The sequence below is a fragment of the Pristiophorus japonicus genome, chromosome 28 (genome assembly GCF_044704955.1).
Source record: "Pristiophorus japonicus isolate sPriJap1 chromosome 28, sPriJap1.hap1, whole genome shotgun sequence".
Classification (NCBI taxonomy): domain Eukaryota; kingdom Metazoa; phylum Chordata; class Chondrichthyes; family Pristiophoridae; genus Pristiophorus; species Pristiophorus japonicus.
This window is the reverse complement of record NC_092004.1, coordinates 5,798,201-5,819,228: the sequence shown is the minus strand read 5'-3', so window position 1 is coordinate 5,819,228 and position 21,028 is coordinate 5,798,201. Positions and strand designations below refer to the sequence as shown.

The window sequence follows — 21,028 nt, the reverse complement described above, 5'->3', positions numbered from 1 at the left end:
TTGCACCATGGATCTGTCGCATTGCAACACTGATAATCCCAAAGTCTGAATCGAATCACTAGACCAATGAGCGTCCTTTAAAATACAACGCAACACGATGCATGTTGAAATCCCATCCAATGTCGGTAAAGAAGAAAGTATGAACTCCCTCCCGCCTGTATTGTGTCGTTGAGTGAACTATCAAATTAGTCCGCCTCCCCATAATCCTACACAAGTTTTCCCATTATTATACATGTTAATAGTTTGAGACATGACATGAGCTGAGTGTAGCATACTTGGAGTAAAAGGTTTATTTGGACATGAAGCTTACGGTGATTAACAAAACCAACAGAGGCATCAAATGGTCAGCGCAATAACAATGAGGATTATATTCGAATCCGCACGTGTAGCGCACAATGGATTTGCAGTCCTTCGCCTCAACCATTCGGCTACCTCGGTTTACTGGTGTGTACACTAAATCTGCTTTCTGCTTATTTAACCAAAACTGAAAACCTCAGCTACAAACGGTACTCGCCGCTAGTGCTGCCCGTGCACCCAGTTGCAACAATGTTCAAATTGTACAATTAGCGTCTGTCAGTAAAAGGCCTTCCGTTGCTTCAGTTGAGGGAGCGCCAGAAATCTTCGATTGTGAAACAAATTCAGAACAGAGAAAACCAAACACGTTTGACGCGGTGAATTAAACGACCACGCCAGGACTTTGTTAGCATCGACGTCCGGCGCCTTTTCCTTCAACTTTTTTGTTGAGGTTTCTGTAGTGTAGTGGTTATCACGTTTGCTTTATATGTAAAAGGACCATGGTTCGATCCTGGGTAGAAACATTATCGGTTAAGAAAGCAAATGGCATGTTGGCCTTCATAGCGAGGGGATTTGAATACAGGGGCAGGGAGGTGTTGCTACAGTTGTACAGGGCCTTGGTGAGGCCACACCTGGAGTATTGTGTACAGTTTTGGTCTCCTAACTTGAGGAAGGACATTCTTGCTATTGAGGGAGTGCAGCGAAGGTTCACCAGACTGATTCCCGGGATGGCGGGACTGACCTATCAAGAAAGATTGGATCAATTGGGATTGTATTCACTGGAGTTCAGAAGAATGAGAGGGGACCTCATAGAAACGATTAAAATTCTGACGGGTTTAGACAGGTTAGATGCAGAAAGAATGTTCCCAATGTTGGGGAAGTCCAGAACCAGGGGTCACAGTCTGAGGATAAGGGGTAAGCCATTTAGGACCGAGATGAGGAGAAACTTCTTCACCCAGAGAGTGGTGAACCTGTGGAATTCTCTACCACAGAAAGTAGTTGAGGCCAATTCACTAAATATATTCAAAAGGGAGTTAGATGAAGTCCTTACTACTCAGGGGATCAAGGGTTATGGCGAGAAAGCAGGAAGGGGGTACTGAAGTTTCATGTTCAGCCATGAACTCATTGAATGGCGGTGCAGGCTAGAAGGGCTGAATGGCCTGCTCCTGCACCTATTTTCTATGTTTCTATGTTTCTAACTCATGCAGTCACTGCTGCCGCCACAATTGTGGTGAGGAGAATTGTAAGAAAAGGGCTATTTTTTTCTGGAAAGCAGGAAAATCTGAGACAAGAGGCACGTTTGAATTAGTAAAACTATATCTACGGCAAACAGTATAATATTTGTTTCATATAGTGCAGATTGATGTTTTGCTGTGTTTGATCAACAGGTGCCGCGGATGACAAAAGATAAAAAGCAAACTGTGCCGTAACTCTGATTGGAACCGAGGTTGCTGCGGCCACAACACAGAGTACTAACCACGATACGATCACGGCGACGCACAGCAGCTGTCGCAAGGCTGCTCGCACCACAGCAAGATCAGACGCAGCACTTCTTAGAAAAGATGGATTCTTTACATGAGGCCAAAATCAGCCCCGCCAGAAATAATGGCAGCAATGGAATTCGACCCACACCCTAAAGCGACTGGAGCGTTAATCCAGAATATTGGAGCCATCGGCAAATTTAAAAGGATTGTAGCCCTTTCACCTGGGAAGAAATGAGCCTCTTGAGCGTTGTGAAAAAAAGCCAAGGGAGTGGAGGTTGGGTCATTGAATATATTTAAGGAGGCGACATTGAGAATTTTGAGCGATAAGGGATCAAAGACTTATGGGGAGTCGAATGGAGGATCTATTCTTGACTCGACAGGCGCTTTGATCAGCTGAGCCACGCAGCGAAACCACGCTTTTACGAGCTTACCTTCACTGAGTCCACTGTCATTGCCTTTTGGAGAGTGAGGCAGTTTTGGATCTAACCATCTCTCTTGTCTATTCCGCCATCTGTCCCGATGCTGCTGCTATCACTCACTGCATTTATCTCACTTTCAATCTCTGGTTGATCTGAAGGAAGTCCAGTATTTGTTTCGAACATGAACTAAATGAGAACATAACAACATAAGAAATGGAGCAGGATTAAGCCATTTGGCCACGCGAGCCAGCTTCGACATGCAATTAGAACATGGCTGATCTACAACTGTACATGGAATTGCGAAGTCCACACCTAGAGTACTGCATACAGTTCTGGACTCCATATATTAGGAAGGATATACTTGCATTGGTGGCTCTTCAGAAAAGCTTCACTACGTGTTGAAGAAAGGTTGAATAGGTTGGGCCTATACTCATTGGAATTCAGAAGAATGAAAGGTATTCTTATCGAAATATATACGTTAATGAAGGTGCTCGAAAAGATGAATACAGAGAGGATAGTTGCAAACGTAGGGAAAGTGAAAGTAGCGGATATAGTCTCAGAATAAGCGGCAGCACATTTAAAATAGGGAAGAGGGGGAATGTATTCTACCTAACAATATAAGGAAATAAGAATATAAGAAATAGGAGCAGGAATAGGCCATTTGGTCCATAAAGCCTGTTCCACCGTTCAATAAAGTCGTGGCTGATCTGATCATGGATTCAGCTGCATTTCCTTGACCGCTTCCCATAACCCTTTACCCCGCTTATCTCACAATATTCTGTATATCTCCGCCTGAAATGTATTCAAACAGCCTCCACAGCTCTCTGGGGCAGAGATTTGCAAAGATTTACAACATTGTGAGAGAAGCAATTCCTCCTCATCTCAGTTTTAAATAAGTGGCGACTTGTTCTGAGACTATATCCCCTTGTATTCTTTTTCCCATATAAGCGGAAACGTCCTCTCTGCATCCACCTTGTCGAGCCGCCTCATTATATTATATGTTTCAATAAGTTGACCTCTCATCCTTCTGAACTTCTATGTGTACAGGCGCAACCTACTGACCCAAAATGTACGCAGTACTCTAGGTGTCGCCTCATCAATACCATGTATACTTGTAGCAGGACCTCTCTGCTTTTATATTCAATACCCATTCAATAAACGCATTCCTGATTACCTGCTCTATCTGCATACTAAATTTTTGTGTTTCGTGCACACGGACCCGCAGGACCATCTGTACTGCAGCATTTTGAAATTTTCCTCCATTGAAAACGAATTTGCTTTTATACATTTCTACCAAAGTGGATAACCTCACATTTTCCCAAATTATACTGCTCCTGCCAAATGATTGCTCATCTCTTAACCTGGCAAAACTTTTTGCAATTTTTTTGTGTTCAACTCACAACTTGCTTTCCCACCCATCTTTTTTTTATCAGCTAAATTGGCGACATTGCACTCGGTTCCTTCAGCCAAATCAATAATATAGAGTGTAAGTTGTGGAGGTCGCAGCACCTATCCCTGCGGCACGCCAAGAGTTAATGTTTGCCAAATGGACAATAAACAATTGATCCCGACGCTCTATTTTCTTTTAATTAACCAATCTTCTATCAATGCTAATATATTACCCCAACCCAAGACCACGTATTTAACTTGTGCAGCAAAAGTTTATGTTGCATGTTATAGAATGCTTTCTGGAAAGCGAAATTCACCACATCCAATGGTTACCTCTTATTCACCCTGCTCGTTACATCCTCAAAGAACTCCAGCAAATTTGTCAAACATGGATTCTCTTTGATAAAACCATGATTGTTTAAATTATGCTTTTCGAAATGATCTGCTACTGCTTCCTTAATAATGGACTCCAGCATTTTCCCAACGACAGATGTTAGGAAAACTGATCGAAAGTTTCCTGCTTTCTGTCTGCCTCCGTTTTTACACAGGGGCGTTACATTTCCGGGTTTCCAATACGCTGGGAGCTTCCCAGAATCCAGGAAAAATTGTCAGATTACAACCAATGCATCCACTATTACTTTAGCCATTTATTTTAAGATCCTAGGATGCAAGCCATCAGGTCCAGGGACTTGTCCGCCTTTACGCCCATTATTTAACCGAGTACTATTTCTTTCGTGATAGTGATCCATACCTCCCGAAATCCCATTGAGTATCCACAATTGGGATATTTGTCTTCTAACGTGAAGCCCGTTACAAAATATTTGTTCAACGTCTCTGCCATTTCCGGGATCCCCATTATTAATTACCCAGTCTTGCCCTCTAGGGGACCAATATTTACTTTAGCCATAGTTTTCCTTCTTTGGCACCGGAAGAAACTCTTGTTATCTGCCAGTTTACTTTCAGATGGACAGGAGCATGGCAAAGGCAATTTATTCCAAAGAAGTTTGGGGTAATGCCTTTGGGGAGGGCTAACAGGGCAAGGGAATGCATATTAAATGTTAGAACATTTGGAAGTGTAGAGGAATAAAGGGAGCTTTGAGCGCAGGTAAACACATGCCTGCAGGTAGCAGTCCACATCAGTCATGATCATAGAGAATCAAGGGGCCAAATGGCTGACTCATGCTCATATTTCATATTTTCTCATGTTCTGACAATTTGTTTTAATGGCATATGGAACGCATGGGCCAAAACTAGAAAACTGCGCGTAGTTCTGCTCATTTTATTACAGCGACAAGGTGATTGCCGTAGAGCTGGTCGAGAGCAGATTTACGAGGATGTTACCTGGATTGGAGGATATTAGCTATCAGGAAAGATTACATGGGATGGATTCATTTTTTTCAGAGTAGCAGATGCTGAGAAGTGAACTCATTGAGGTGTATACAATTATGAGGGTTAAGATAAAATGGACAGTAGCGACCTATGATATGGGTCAACAACAAGAGGTAATAAATTAACATAATAAGTTGGGACTCAGAGTGGATTTTTTTCACCCATAGAAAGGTGGAGGTGTGAAACCCACAGCCTGAAAAGGTGGTATAGGCAGAAGACTGTACCCTATCTAAAAATTACCTGGATGTGCAATAGAACTGCATGAAAGTGCAGGGCTACGGACCCAGTTTTTGAAAGAAGGATTCGGCTGGAACCAACTAGGGGGTGGCCATCTTAGACTGGGTGTTGTGTAATGACAGAGGATATGTTAGCAATCTCGTTGTGCGAGGCCCTTGGGGAAGAGTGACCGTAATATGGTGGAATTCTACATTAGGATGGAGAATGATACAGTTTATTCAGAGACCATGGTCGAACGTAAAGAAGGGTAACTTTGAAGGTATGAGGCGTGAATTGGACAGGATAGATTGGCGAATGATACTGAAGGGATGATCAGTGGATGGGCGATGGTAGACATTTAGAGACTGCATGGATGAACTACAACAATAGTACATCCCTGTCTGGCATAAAAATAAAAAAAGGGAAGGTGGCGCAACCGTGGCTATCAAGGGAAATCAAGAATAGTATTAAAGCCAAGGAAGTGGCATACAAATTGGCCAGAAATAGCAGCCAACCCGGGGACTAGGAGAAATTTAGAACTCAGCAGAGGAGGACAAAGGGTTTGATTAGGGAGGGTAAATAGATACGAGAGGAAGCTAACAGGGAACATTAAAACGGACTGCACATGCTTCTCTATATATTTGAAGAGAAAAAGTTTCGTAAAGTCAAACGTAGGTCCCGTGAAGTCAGAATCAGGGGATGTCTTAACGGGGAACAAAGAAATGGCAGACTAATTGAACAAGTAATTTGATTCGGTATTCACGAAGGAGGATGCAAACACCCTTCCGGATATAAAACGGGTCAGAGGGTCTAGTAAGAAGTTGGAACAGAGGGAGATCCTTATTAGTCGAGAAATTGTGTTGGGGAAATAGATGGGAGTGAAGACCGATAAATCCGCAGGGTGTGATGGTCTGCATCCCAGAGTATTTAAGGAGGTGGCCTTGGAAATAGCGAATGCATTGACAGTCATATTCCAACATTCCATCGTATCTGGATCAGTTCCTCTGGAGTGGAGGGATTCCAATTAACCCAACTTTAAAAACAAGGAGGGATGTAGAAAACAAGGAATTATACACCGGACAGCATGACATCGATAGAGGGTAAAATGATGGAATCAATGATTAAGAATGTCATCGCAGCGCATTTAGAATAGGTGACATAATCGGTCCAAATCAGCATCGATTTGTGAAAGGAAAATCATGCTTGACCAATCTTCTGGAATCTTTTGAGGATGTTTCCTGTGGAGTGAACAAGGAAGTTGATGTGATGTATTTGGACTTTCAGAAGGCTTTCACCAAGGTCCCACACAAGAGATTAATGTGCAAAGTTAATGCACATGGGATTGGGGGTACTGTGCTCACGTGTATTGAGAACTGGTTGGCAGACAGGAAGCAAAGAGTAGGTGTAAATGGGTACTTTTCAGAATGGCAGGCAGTGACGTTTGTGGCACTGCAATATTCTGTGGTGAGGCCCCAGCTGTTTTAATTGTACAATACTGATTTAGACAAGGCGATTAAATGAAGTATCTCCAGATTTGCGAATGACACTAGGTTGGGTGGCAGAGTGAGCTGCGAGGTGGATGCTATGAGGCTTCAGATTGACTTGGATAGGTTAGGTGAGTGGGCAATTGCTTGGCAGATGAAGCAATATGTGGATATATGTCAGGTTATCCACTTTGTTGGTAAAAACGGGGAGACTGACTATTATCTGAATGGTGACATATTATGAAAAGGGGAGGTGCAACTAGACCAGGGTGTCATGGTACATCAGTCATTGAGTGTTGGCATGCAGGTACAGCAGGCGGTTAAGAAAGAAAATTGATTATTGGCCTTGATAGCGAGGGGATTTGAGTACAGGGGCAGGGCGGTGTTACTACAGTTGTACACGGCCTTGATGAGGCCACACCTGGAGTATTGTGTACAGTTTCGTCTCCTAACTTGAGGAAGGACTATCTTGCTATTGAGATAGTGCAGCGAAGATTCACCAGACTGATTCCCGGGATGGCGGGACTGACATATCAAGAAAGACTGGATCAACTGGGCTTTTATTCACTGGAGTTCAGAGGAATGAGAGGGGATCTCATAGAAACGTTTTAGATTCTGACGGGTTTAGACAGGTTCGATGCTGGAAGAATGTTCCCAATGTTGGAGAAGTCCAGAACCAGGGTTCACAGTCTAAGGAGAAGGGCTAAACCATTTAGTACCGAAGGAGTAGAAACGTCTTTAACCAGAGAGTGGTGAACCTGTGGAATTCTCTACCACAGAAAGTTGTTGAGGCCAATTCACTAAATATATTCAAAAAGGAGTTAGATGTAGTCCTTACTAATCGGTGGATCCAGAGGAATGGTGAGAAACCAGGAATGGGGTACTGAAGTTGCATGTGCAGCCATGAACTCATTGAATAGCGGTGCAGGCTCGCAAGGCTAAATGGCCTATTCTTGCACCTATTATCTATGTTTGTATTCCTCCAGCCACGTATTCTTCTGATTTATCCTGCGATTCCGAATCTGTCTAACACGTGGCACTGTTAGCAACTCTGAGATTAGTATTTTGAAGTACTACATTTTAATTTAGCTCCTAGCTTCCTAATTGCGTCTCGTAGGAATTCATCACGTTTTTTTTACCTATATCGTTGGTAACTATATGCACCCCGACAAGTGGTTGTTCACCCTCCCTTTCCAGAATGTCCTTCACCCGCTTCGAGTAATCCTCGACCCTTGCACCAGGAAGCCAACATACCATCCTGGATTCTCAGTTGCGGTCTCCTTCCTATTGAATCCCTTATCGCTATCGCACTCCCACTCTTTTTCCTGCCCTCCTGTGCAGCAGAGCCAGACATGGTGCCAGGAACTTGGCTGCTGCTGCCTTCCCCTGAAGAGTCATCCGCCTCAACAGTACCCAAAGCGGTGTATCTGTTTTGCAGGGGGATGACCGCAAATGACCACTGCAATACCTTCCTTGCACTGATCTTCCTGTTGGTCACCCGTTCCCTATCTGGCTTTTCCTGCGATGCGACCAGCTCGCTAAACGTGCTATTCACGTCATTCTCTGCACCGTGGATGCTCTAGACTAAATCCAGCCGCAACTCTCGTGCTGCAATGCGGTCTGTTATGAATTGAAGACGGATGCAGTTCCCGCACAAACAGACGTCAGGGACACCAGAGGCGTTCCTGAGTTCACATATAGTACAGGAGGAGCATAAAACGTGTCCGAGCTCTCCTGCCATGACTTAACTCTTGGATTAACTTAATGGGGCAACAACAATGTTAAAAGGTCACTTACTGATAAAGAAATAAAAATAAAAACTACTGACCAATCACCAGTCAATCACTTACCCCTTTGGTGTGACATCACCTTTCAATTTGTTTCTACATCTTCTTTGCCTTCTCAGTGGAGCTGCACCAGCTGGCCTCAGCGATGCGTTGGGCCTTTTTATAAGTTTCTCTGATGCACATCGCGAGCCGCTCCGACTCGCTACGAACTCCCGAGCTTCAGCGATGCGTTGAGCCTTTTCTTAGACCTCTCCAACGCACCTCGCGACCATCCCCGACTCACCACGACCTCCCCAGCCTCAGCTACGTGTTGGTCTTTTAATGGGCCTCTCCGGCGCACCTCCCGAGCCTCTCCGACTCACCAAGAGCTCCAGAGCCTCAGCGACACGTTGGGTCTTTTTATAAGGCTCTCCGACGCACCTCTGGAACCTATCCGACTCACCACGAATTTCAAGCTTCAGCCACGCGTTGGGACGTTTTATAGGCCTCTCCGACGCAAGTCCCGAGCCTCCTGGTCTCACTACGAACTCCGGAGTATCAATGTCGTGCAGGACCTTTTTATAGGCTTCTCCGACCACCTCCCCAACCTCACCGACTCACCACGAGCTCCCGAATCTCAGCGGCGCGTTGTGTCTTTTTGGAAGCGTCTCCAACGCAACGACCGAGGCTCTTCAAAACAACACGAACTCCCGAGCCTCAGCTAGGCGCAGTCCATTCTATAGGCCTCTCCGACTCAACTTCCGAGCCTCAGCGATGCGTTGGTCCTGTTACTAGGCCTCTCCAACTCACCGTGAGCTCCCGCGACACGCCGACGCGTTGGACCTTTTTATAGGGCTCTCCGGCGCACCTCCCCACCCTCTCCGACTCACCACGAACAACATACTTACCTGTTCCATAATGGAAACGGCTCACTCCTTCAAATATAAACAAGTAATACCAAAGCGCTGTGAAATAACTGTCACCTGCCCCTGAATCATTGTGGCTCTTTGGAATCTAAATACTCACATGGAACCATTAATAAGTATATGAAATGTGAGGGAAACATCAATTATCATTCCAACGTCGAATCATTGCCTGATCTTAGCGAGGATTAAACAACCTTTGCTTTGCATCTGCCTGCACTATCATATAAGTACTTCACGCTAGCCCATTGTGCCACTAGAGCCACACTATGGCAATGTGAGGCATCAGTGCTCCCAAGTTACAGCTGTATTTTCCACCGATCTTACGTACAAGTGTGCATAGAGTCATTCCGATCAAAAATACGCCATTAATTCCATCGTTTCTGTGCCACACACAGAAAAATGTTTCAAATTATTCCCACGTCAGAGATTTTTGCCAAAGCCCTGCTTTATATTTCTGTGTATTTGTTTATTATTTACAATGGAGGAAGGATATATTCACCTTGGTGTGAGTGCAGCCTAGGACTTTCCAAATGACACCTAGAATCCAAGGCGAGATTACAAAATTAAAGTTGTATTCTATTGAATTTAGAAGGATAAGGTGTGACTTGACCAATCAATTCAAGATATTAAGGGGAAATGTTACTATAAGCAGAGATAAATTTTTCCCGCTGTCTGTGGAATCTCGGATTCGGGGTCATAGTCCACACATTAGAGCCAAAAGTGAACTTAGCCAACACGTCTGCTCAAAAATAATAATAAAGTTTGGAACTCTCTTCTGCAAACTGAAATTGATGATCGATGAACTGTTAATTTTAAATCTGACGTTGAAATATTTGTGTCAACGAATGGTAAGATATGGGCCAAAGGAAGCCAGATAAAGATCAGCCATTTTCTCATTGAGTGGCAGAACAGGCTCGATGTGCTCAATGGTCTACTCCTGTTCCTATGTACACTTCCTCTCGTCTGTGCATTTGTACACATTTAGGGAGTAGGCAGATGTGAATGATTTACAGGGAAAAATTCAGATCATATCTTCAAGTCTTCCACTCACACATAATGATGCACAGACTCAAGGATTCATTCATTCAGAATCAACTGAGATATAGAGAATTCGAGATAAACACAGTCAGGCGGACCTGCAATACTCTCAATGATCAAAATGCTGTTATCAGAGATTGCAGAAACATGTCCTGAGGCTGCCTTTTTATACATTGGTCAATTGCTTTCGCTATTTGCACCGGATCCACTTTACAGCCGACATCACTAAATCAGTGTACTTCGTCCATCCGGAATCTATGGTATCCATTGGCGTGAGCTGCTTTTGCAGTGAAGTTTACTGACAGAAGATGATCCTACATTTTCACCATTGTCGAGTGCCCATTTCCTCAAAGAACGAAGCCAAACAGAATGAGGGTTGTACATTGAATTAACAATCAGGAACCGATGGCTCACTGGCGAAAGCACCGTTTGAACCCGACAGCCACAGCCTTGTGAGGTAGAGAGTTTATCTAAGAGAAATCATGTTTCCATAAATGTGTTAGAGTTTTTGAGTTTGCAACTAGTAGAATAGGCAGGGGAACTAGTGAATTTGTGTAATAGGGTTTTCAGAAGGCATTCAATAAGCTGCCACTTAAGAGAGTATTAATGAATGCAGTGCTCAATAGATTGGGGTTATTACACGAACATACATTGAGGGTTGGTTAACGGTGAGTACAAATGAATTTTGGTTTGCAGTAAATTGTCGGGTTCCGCAATGTTCGGTGCTTGGGCCTCAGCAATTCTCACAATATATCAATGATTTGATTCACGGGGCAATGTGTAGTGTATTGAAGTTTGCCAATTATATAAAGTTAGGTGGGAATTTAAGTTGTGAGCAGGATGCAAAGATGCTTCAAGGGAATATAGACAGTCTAAGTTAATGGCCAAGAACGTGGCAAATGGAATATAGTGAGGAGAAATGTCATGTTTTCCACTTTTGCAGAAACAATAGAAAAGCAGAGATTTATTAACTGGTGAGAGATGGAAGCTACTAATCTTCAGAGGGACCTGGGTGTCTTTGTACACGAATAACGGAAAGATAAAATGCATGTAGAGGAAGCAATAACGAGAGGAAAAGGTATGTTCACCATAATTGCAAGATGATTTGAATGTAAGATAAAGAAGTATTACTATAATTATACAGGGCACTGCTGAGTGCACAACTGGACAATTGTGTAGTTTTCGACTCCTTGTCTAAGTCGTGGCGTGAGTGTTCCTACAAGGAACGATTAAGTAGACTGGGGTTATATTCTCTACAGTTTAGAATAATCAGATGTGATCTAATTTACTGGGCCAGAGAGTGTTTTTGGATGTGGGATGTTACTCCTGACTAGAACAAGGGATCACATTTCCTGAATTTAGGGTCATCTATTTAAGACAGTGGTGCGGAGAAATATCTAAACTTAGAAAATTGTGAATATTTAGAATTCTCTATCGGCGAGTGATGAGGAGGCTCTGTCATTGAGCACATTCAAGATGTAAATCAATAGGTTTTTGAAATTAAGGGAATCATGGGATATGGTAATAGTGCGGACAGGTTAAATTGTGGTAGAGTTTCAGCCATAATCTCGATCAATGCCGGAACATGCCAGAGGATCCAAATGTCGTACTCGTGTTCCTTTGTCTCATATTCTTATGTTGTTATATTCCAGAATCTGGAATCCAGATGAACATTTAATTCTATGAAAACGTGCTCAACGATTTGCTCCTGTAAGTCATCGTTCTAACGTTAAGAGAAGTGTCCTTTCTTCTTCATTCACCCAACATAGAAACAGAGAAACATAGAAACAGAGAAAATCGTTGCAGGAGTAGGCCATTCGATCTTCGAGCCTGCACCACCATTCAATAAGATCATGACTGATCTTTCCCTCAGTACCGCTTCCCTGCTTTCGCTCCATACCCCTTGATCCCATTAGCCGTAAGAGCCATTTCTAACACGCGCCTGAATATATCCAATGAACTGGCATCACAACTCACTATGGCAGAGAATTCTACAGGTTAACAACTCTCTGAGTGAAGAAGTTTCTCCTCATCTCAGTCCTAAATTTCCGACATCTTATCCTTAGATTATGTCCCCTGGTCCTGGACTGCCGCAACAACGGGAACATTCTTCCTGCATCTAAGCTGTCCAATCCCGTCAGAGTTATATATATTTCTAAGTGATCCACTCTCATCCTTCTTAACTCCAGCAAATACAGGCCCAGTCGATCCTGTTTCTCCTCAGATGTCAGTCCTGCCATGCCGGGAATCATTCTGGTGAACCTTCGCTTCAATCCCTCAATAACAAGAACGTCCTTCCTCAGCTTAGGAGACCAGAACTGAACACAATGTCCCATGTGAGGCCTCACTAAGGTCCTGTACAACTGCATAAGATATCCTTGCTCCTATAATCCATTCTCCAAGCTAAGAAGGCCATTTGCCTTCTCCACCGCCTGGTGTACCTTAATGCCGAATTTCAGTGACTGATGTACCATGACACGCAGGACTCGTTGCATCTTCTCTTTTCCTAATCTGCCGCAAGCAGATAATATTCTGCCTTGGTGCTTTTGCTGGCAGAGTGGATAACCTCATATTTATCCAAATGATGCTGCATCTGCCATGCGTTTGCCCAATCACCTAATCGGTCCACGTCAGACTGCAGTCTTTTACCATTCTCCTCACAGCTCACTCCATCACCCAGCTTAGTGTGATCTGCAAACTTGGAGATATTTCACTCAATTCCTTCATCGAAATCATTAATGTATATTGTAAATAGCTGGGTCCTAGCACTAATTCCTGCTTCTCTGAAAAGGAACAGTTTATCCCGACTTTTGCTTCCTGTCTGCCAAACAGTTCTCTATCCGCGTCAGTACATTAGTCCCACTACCTTGTGCTCTAATTTTGCACAACAATTTCTGGTGTGGGACCGTGTCAAAGCCTTATGAAGTTTCAAATAAACCACATCCAGTGGTCCTCCCTTGTCAACTCTACCAGTTACATCCTCAAAAAATTCGAGAAGATTTGTCAAGAATCAATTCCCTTTCATAAATTCATGCTGACTTGGAATTATCCTGTCACTGCTTTCGAAATGCGCTGCAATTTCATCTTTAATAATTGATTCCAACATTTCCCCATCACTGACTACAGGTTAATCGGTTTATAATTACCCTTTTCTCTCTCCCTCCTTTCTTAAAAGGTGGTGTTACATTAGTTACTCTCCAGTCCATAGCAACTGATCTAGATTCGATAGTTTGAAAATGATCAGCAATGCCTCCACTATTTTTAAAGCCATAGCCTTAAGTACTCTGAGATGCAGACTTTCAGGCACCGGGGAATTATCGACCTGCAATCCTACCAATTTCCACAACACAATTTCCCCCCGATTAAAGATTTCGTTCAGTTCCTTCTTCTCACTCGACACTCGGTCCCTAATATTTCCAGAAGTTTATTTGTGTCTTCCATCGTGAAGACAGAAACAAAGTATTTCTTTAACTGGTCCACAATTTCTTTGTTCCCATTATAAATTCACCAGAATCTGACTGAAAGGAACCTACGTTTGTCTTCACTAATCCTTTTTCTCTTCACATGTCTATCGAAGCTTTTGGAGTCGGTTTTTATGTTCCCAGCAAGCTTCCTCTCATACTCTGTTCTCCCCTCCTAATTAAACCATTTGTGCTCCTTTGTTGAATTATAAAATCTCCCAGTCCTCAGATTTGCTGCTTTTTCTGGCCAATTTATATGGCTCTTCCTTGTATTTAATCGTATAATTAATTTCCCTTGTTAGCCACGATATATCAACCTTCCCCGTTTTATTTTTGCTTCAGACAGGGATGTACAATTGTTGACGGTCACCCATGTGATATTTAAATATTTGCCATTGTCTATCCACCGTCAACCCTTTAAGCATGATTCGCCAGTCTATTGTGGCCAATTCATGCCTCATACCAACTGGAAAGTTACCTATTCTTAAGTTCAGGTCCCTCGTTCTGAATAAACAGCGTCACTCTCGATCTTAATAATGAATTCTTCCCTATTATGGTCACTCTTCCCCAATGCCTCGCAGAGCAAGATTGCAAATGTGTCCTTTCTCTTAGCCATGCAGTCTAGGATGGCCAGCCCTCGAGTTGGTTCCTTGAAATATTGTTCTCGAAAATCATCCCAAATGCACTCCAGAAGATCCTCCTCTGCCGCATTGCTACCAGTTTGGTTAGCCCAATCAATATGTAAATTCAAGTCGCCCATAATAACTGCTGTACCTTTATTGCACGCATTCCTAATTACTTGTTTGATGCTGTCCGCAACCTCACTGCTATTGTTTGTTGGTCTGCACACAAGTCTTACTAGCGTTTTCTCTCCTTTGGTATTTGGTAGCGACAACCATACCGATTCCACATCATCAATGTGAATGTTCCTCCTTGCTATTACTTGAATTTCCTCTATAATAAACAACGCCACTGGTTCCGCCTCCTTTTCCTTTCTGTCTATCCTTGCTGAATGTTGAATATGCCTGGATGTTCCGTTCCCAGCCGTGATCATCCTGGAGCCATGTCTCCATGATGCCAATTACATCATATCCGTTAACTGCAATCTGCGCAGTTAATTCGTCCACCTTATAACAAATACTCCTCCATTGAGGAACAGAGCATTCTAGCGTGTCTTTTTAATACAGTTTGTCTCTTTAGAAACTTGCTGCGATGTGGCCGTTTGATTTTTGCCTTGGGTTTCTCTGCCTTCGACTTTTCTTTTTTTTTATCTTTTGCTCCTGCCCCTATTCTACTTTCCTCTATCTCCCTGAATAGGTTCCCATCCCCCTGCCATATTAGTTGAAACGCTCCGCATCAGGGCGAGCAAACCCTCCCCCAAGGATATGGGTTCCATTCATTTCCAGGTGCAAACCGTCCAGTTTGTACTCGTCCCGTCTCCCCCAGAGCCGGTTCCAAATCCTCAGGAAGTTAAATCCCTCCCTTCTGCACCACTCCTCAAGCCACTATTCACCTGAGCTATCCTGTGATTCCTACTGTGACTTTCACGTGGCATTGGTCGCAATATTGAGATTACTAATTTTGATGTCCTACTTTTTAATTTAGCTCCAGCTCCCCAAATTCGTCTTGTCCGCCCTCATTCCGTTTTTTACTAATATCGTTGTTACCTATTTGCACCGGATAACCTTCCCGCACATGAAGCGTTCCTGCCTTCCCACATATCACAAGAGCATAATGACACGGGTCTGGGCTCTCTTGCCATGACTTATCCTTAGATTAAAGTAATTTTGCAACAGCAATTCTAAAACTTACCGACTGATAAAGAAAAAGAAAAACTACTCGCCAATCACCAGCCAGCTGCTTACCCGCTTGGCTGTGACGTCAGCCTTCTATTTTTTTCTACTTCTTCTTTGCTTTCACTCCCTGCAGCTGCACCAACTGGCCTATCCGAAGCTGCCGCCTCCACGAAATCCCCGCTGGCCGCCCGGCTGGACGTTAGCCCATTTGTAGGCCTCTGTGACGCTGTCCCACCTCCTCAAAATCTCCACTGCTTCGCGACTCGTCTCGCGGACTTTTGTAGGCCTCCCAGACGATGCTCCGCCTCCTCGAACTCCCCGCTGCCTCCCGACTCGTCGCTGGGCCTTTTTCACGCCTGTCCGACGCTGCTACAGCTTCTCGAACTCCCCGCTGCCTCCCAACTCGTCGCTGGGCCTTTTCTGGCCTCGCCTACGCTTCTCCGTCTCATCGAACGCCCCGCTGCCTCCCGACTCGATTCTGTGCATTTTGTAGGCCTCTCCGACGCTGCTCCACCTCCTCGAACTTCCCTGAGTTGTTTGTAGAGCTCCTAATTTTCCGTTTTCTGAAACTCCAAATTGCGCTGTTGATGAAGCAGCAATTTCCTATTTAAGTGTCGACTCATTCAATAAATATCGCTGAAATGTCCTGTTTATGGTGCGATCTCCTCAGTTCTCTGCTGCAGGGAAAACTAAGTCACCTCTTTGTTGAGCTAACTCTGGTCTTTCTGAAAGCAATTCCCCTGTTTATGGAACAAATTGTGCTATTTATAGAGCTAATTCCAATGTTCGTGTGACTGCACATTTCCCAGTCTGTGAAGCTCCTAATTCAACTGTTTCTCGAGCAACTTCCCCTGTTCCTGGAGTTAATCGCCTTTTATCTGTAGCTGAAAAGCCTTCTGTTTTTAGAGCACCTGACTCTCACTCTTTCTGTAGCTAATCAACATATTTCTAGACGTAATTACTCTCTTTCTGGAGCACCAAATTCCGGTGATTCTGGAGCACTTAATTCCCCGATTTATGGATTTGATTCCACTAATGAATAATAACCTATTCTCCCTGTTTCTGGAGATATTACCCTTATTCTGGGGTTAGTTTCAATGTTCTTGGAGCTACTTCCTCTGTACTTAACAAATGCCTGTGTTTCTTGAGCTCCGAATTCCTCTGTTTCTCCAGTGCCCAATTCTCCAGTTTCTGTATCTGATAATTCTCATCTTTCTAGACCCAAGTCCCCTATTTCTGGAGCTAATACTCATGTTTCTGAACTAATTCCGGTATTCCTGGAACTCCGAATTCCCCTCTCTGCAGCTCCTAATTAGGCGTGTCCTGGCGCTAATTTCCTTGTATCTGGAGCTAATTCCCCTGTTTCTGGAGCTTATCTTTTTTCTGGGGTTCCTAATATCCCAGATTGTGAATCTCCTAATGCTTCTATTTCTGGAGGTAACTCCCCTGATTCTGTTGCTAATTGAACTGTTTCTGGAAATAATACATTTTTGTCTGGGGAAAATTAATGGAGATAATTATTTCCATTTTTCTGGAGCTCCATATTGTGTGGTTTGTGAATCAAAAAAATTGTTCTTTTTACATGTGCAGTAGTTTGCCGATATCTATGGCTCCGAATTGTACTGTTTATGTTGCGCTCTCCTAATTAGCCTCAAACATGAACAGAAAATTCACCTTTTCTGGAGGTAAATCTCCTCTTTCTAAACATAATTCTCCTGTTTCTGGAGCTAATTGCGCTGTTCTGTGATTATCCCTGTGTTCCTGGAGATCGCCTCCCATGAATCTGCAGCTCCCCATTGCCCTGTTTCTGGAGCGAATTCAACTCTTTCTGGAAATGCTAATTTACCCGTTTCTGTCATTTCTACGTTTCAACATTCAAGACCTAATTCCACAGTTTGTAGACCTAATTCCCCGGTTTCTGGCACTTATTCCCTTGTTTCTGCACTAATTCCCGTGTTCCTGGTGCTCCTACTTGCTTTCTTTCTGCGACTGCTACTTTTCCTGTGCCTGTAGGGAATTCTTCTATTTTATAACTAATTCAGCTGTTTCTGGAGTTAATATTACCTTTTTTCCAGAGCAAATTCCATAGTTGCAGAAATTCCTAGCTGCTCTATTTCTGGAGAATCTGAGTCGTTTGTGGAGCTTCCAGTTGTCCTTTTTCTGTAGCTCCAAATTAAGCTGTTTATGAATACTTAATTATCCTACTAAAGTGTCTAAGTCTACTAGTTATATATATATATATGTATATATATTCTAAAAAAAGTCCTGTTTATGGTGCACTCTCCGAAATTCGCTGCTGCAGTGCCAGCTAAATTTGGAGATTCTAAGTTGTTTGTGGAGTTCCTAATTGTCTTTTTTCTGGAGTTCCAAATTTCACTGTTGATGAAGCACGCAATTGTCCTATTTAAGTGTCTACTAGTTAGATATATAGCTCCGAAATTTGCTGTTCATGATGCGCTATCCTAAATCCACTGCTGCATAGACACCTCTTTCTAGAGATATCCCTGTTCTTTCTAAACATAATTGTCCTGTTTCTGGAGCTAATTGCGCTGTTTCTGGCGCTAATTACACTGTGCCTGTGGCTGCTGATATCCCAATCTGCGAGCTCCTAATTCCGCTTCTTCTGCTGCAATTTCCCCTCTTAATCGAGATAATCACCTTGTATCTGCAGCTGAAAATTCCTCTTTTCTAGAGCACCTGATTCTCCCACTATCTGGAGCTCATCACCATTTTTCTGGACATAATTTGCCTGTTTCTGAGCTCATACTTCTGATGTTTCTGGAGCACTTAATTCCTAATTTTACGGCGTTAACTCCAATATTTCTGGAGCTAATTCACCGCTTTATGGCATTAATTCGTGTAATTAAGGATATCCCAGTCCCCCTCTTTCTGCAGCTATTTCCCTTGCTCTAGGGTTAGTTTCCATTTTCTTGGAGCCGCTCAATCCCATCTTATGGGAGCCCCAAATGCCGTTATTGCTGCAGCTCCAGCTACCCCCGGTTATGCAGGTAATTTCCCTCTCTGCAGCTTCCAATTCCCTGCTCCTTGAGCTAATTCCCCAGTTTCTGGGACTAAGTTTTTTCTGGAGTCCCTAATATCCCAGATTGTGGATCACCTAATGCATCTGCTTCTGGAGGTAACTCCCTTGTTTCTTTTGGTAATTCAACGGTTTCTGGAGCTAGGATTTTCCCTTTGAAAAATTACTGTGGTGCTCCTAATTTCCCTTTTTTGTGGAACTCGAAATTGTGAATTTAATGAAGCACATCATCGTCTTTTTTACGTATCTAGTATTTTTCCAATACACATGTTTCTGAACTTATTCAAGAATTCCTGAAACTCCGAATTCACCTCTCTGCAGCTCCTAATTACGCGGGTCCTGGAGCTAATTCCCTTGTTTCTGGAGCTAATTCCCCTGTTTCTGTAGCTGCGAATTGTCCTGTTAATGATGCGCTCTCCTACTTCTGGCGCTAATTACACTGTGCCTGGGGCAGCTGATATCCCAATCTGCGAGCTCCTAATTCCGCTGCTTCTGCTGCAATTTCCCCTCTTAATCGAGATAATCACCTTGTATCTGCAGCTGAAAATTCCTCTTTTCTAGAGCACCTGATTCTCCCACTATCTGGAGCTCATCACCATTTTTCTGGACATAATTTGCCTGTTTCTGAGCTCATACTTTGATGTTTCCGGAGCACTTAATTCCTCATTTTACGGCGTTAACTCCAATATTTCTGTAGCTAATTCACCGCTTTATGGCATTAATTCATGTAATTAAGGATATCCCAGTCCCCCTCTTTCTGCAGCTATTTCTCCTGCCACATGAATAGAAAATTCACATGTTCTGGAAGAAACTCCCCTCTTTCTAAACTTAAATCCCCTCATTTTGAGCTAATTGCGCTGTACTATGATTATTCCTGTGCTCCTGGAGCTTGCTTCCCCTGTTTCTGCAGTTCCCCATTGACCTGTTTCTGGAGCGAATTTCACTGTTTCTGGAGCTGTTAATATACCAGTTTCTGTAAATCCTACTTTTCATCATTCGAAACATAATTCCACAGTTTCCAGAACTAGTAATCCTCTTTCTAGCGCTAATTCCCTAGGTTCTGCGCTAATTCCCGTGTTCCTGGAGCCCCTACTTCCCCTCTCTGCGACTCATAACGTCCCTGTTCCTGGAGGGAATAATCCTGTTCCTGTAGCTAATTCAGCTGATTCAGCAGTAAATACTTTTATTTCTGGAGAAAATGCCACCGTTTCTGAAGGTCATATTTCAGTTGTTTGTGGAGCTCCTAATTCCACTGTTTCTGGAGCTCCCGATTGTACTATATATGAAGCAACTAATTGTCCTTGTTACGTGTCTACTAGTTTGTCCTTGTTACGTGTCTACTAGTTTGTCCTTGTTACGTGTCTACTAGTTTGCCCATATATATAGCTCCGAATTATCATGTTTATCCTCCGTGTTCCTTATTGCCCTGCTACAGGAAGAGTTAATTCAACTCTTTCCGGATGTATATCTCCTATTTCTAAACACTACTCCCTATTTCTGGAGAAAATGGCACTGTACTGTGATTATTCCCATGCTCCTGGAGCTCCTGCTTCCCCAGTGTCTACAGCTCCCCATTGCCCTGTTTCTGGAGCTAATTCTATTTTTCCTGGAGTTGTTAATCCACTAGTTTCTGTAACTCTTTCTTTCCATCTTTCTAGAGCTAATTCTACTGTTTCTGGGGTTAATGGCTCTATTTCTGGAGCCAATCCCCATTTTGTGTCCTAATTCCCGTGTCACTGGAGTTACAACTTCTCCTCTTTCTGCGGCTCAAAATTCCCCTGTTCCTGGAGTTAATTCTGCTGTTTCTGGAGGCGACTCCCGTATTTACGTAGATAATTCAACAGTTTTTGGAGCTAATGCCTATGTTTCTGGAGTTACTTCCGCAATATTCGAAGGTCCCAGTTCTCGTGCCCCTGAAATTCCTAATTCCTTTGTTTATGAGCTAATATCTATGTTTCTGGAGCTAATTCCTAAATACCTGAAGGTCCTCAATCTCCTGTCCATGCAGCTCCTAATTCCTGTTTCTGGAGCTAATACCTATGTTTCTGGAGCTAACGACATATATATGAATGTTCCAGTTCTCCTGTTCCTGCAGCTTCTAATTCCTCTGTTTCAGGGGCTAAGAGTTTCTGGAGCAAATGACATATTTTTGAACGTTCCAGTTCTACTGTTTCTGCATATCCTAATGTATCTGTTTCTGGAGCTAATACCTGTTTCTGGAGCTAATACCTATGTTTCTGTAGCTAATTCCACATTATCTGAAGGTCCCCGTTCTCGTGTCCTGGCTGCTCCGAATTCCTCTGTTTCTGGAACAATTGCCTATTAATTC

The 21,028-nt window shown here is 43.3% G+C and overlaps 1 non-coding gene across 1 annotated transcript; it reads left to right on the top strand.

Moving 5' to 3' along the window:
• Window positions 1-745: 745 nt before the first annotated feature.
• On the top strand, window positions 746-818 carry trnai-uau (transfer RNA isoleucine (anticodon UAU)). The gene has a single exon. It is a non-coding gene; the product is annotated as a tRNA-Ile (tRNA).
• The last annotated feature ends 20,210 nt before the right edge of the window (window positions 819-21,028 follow it).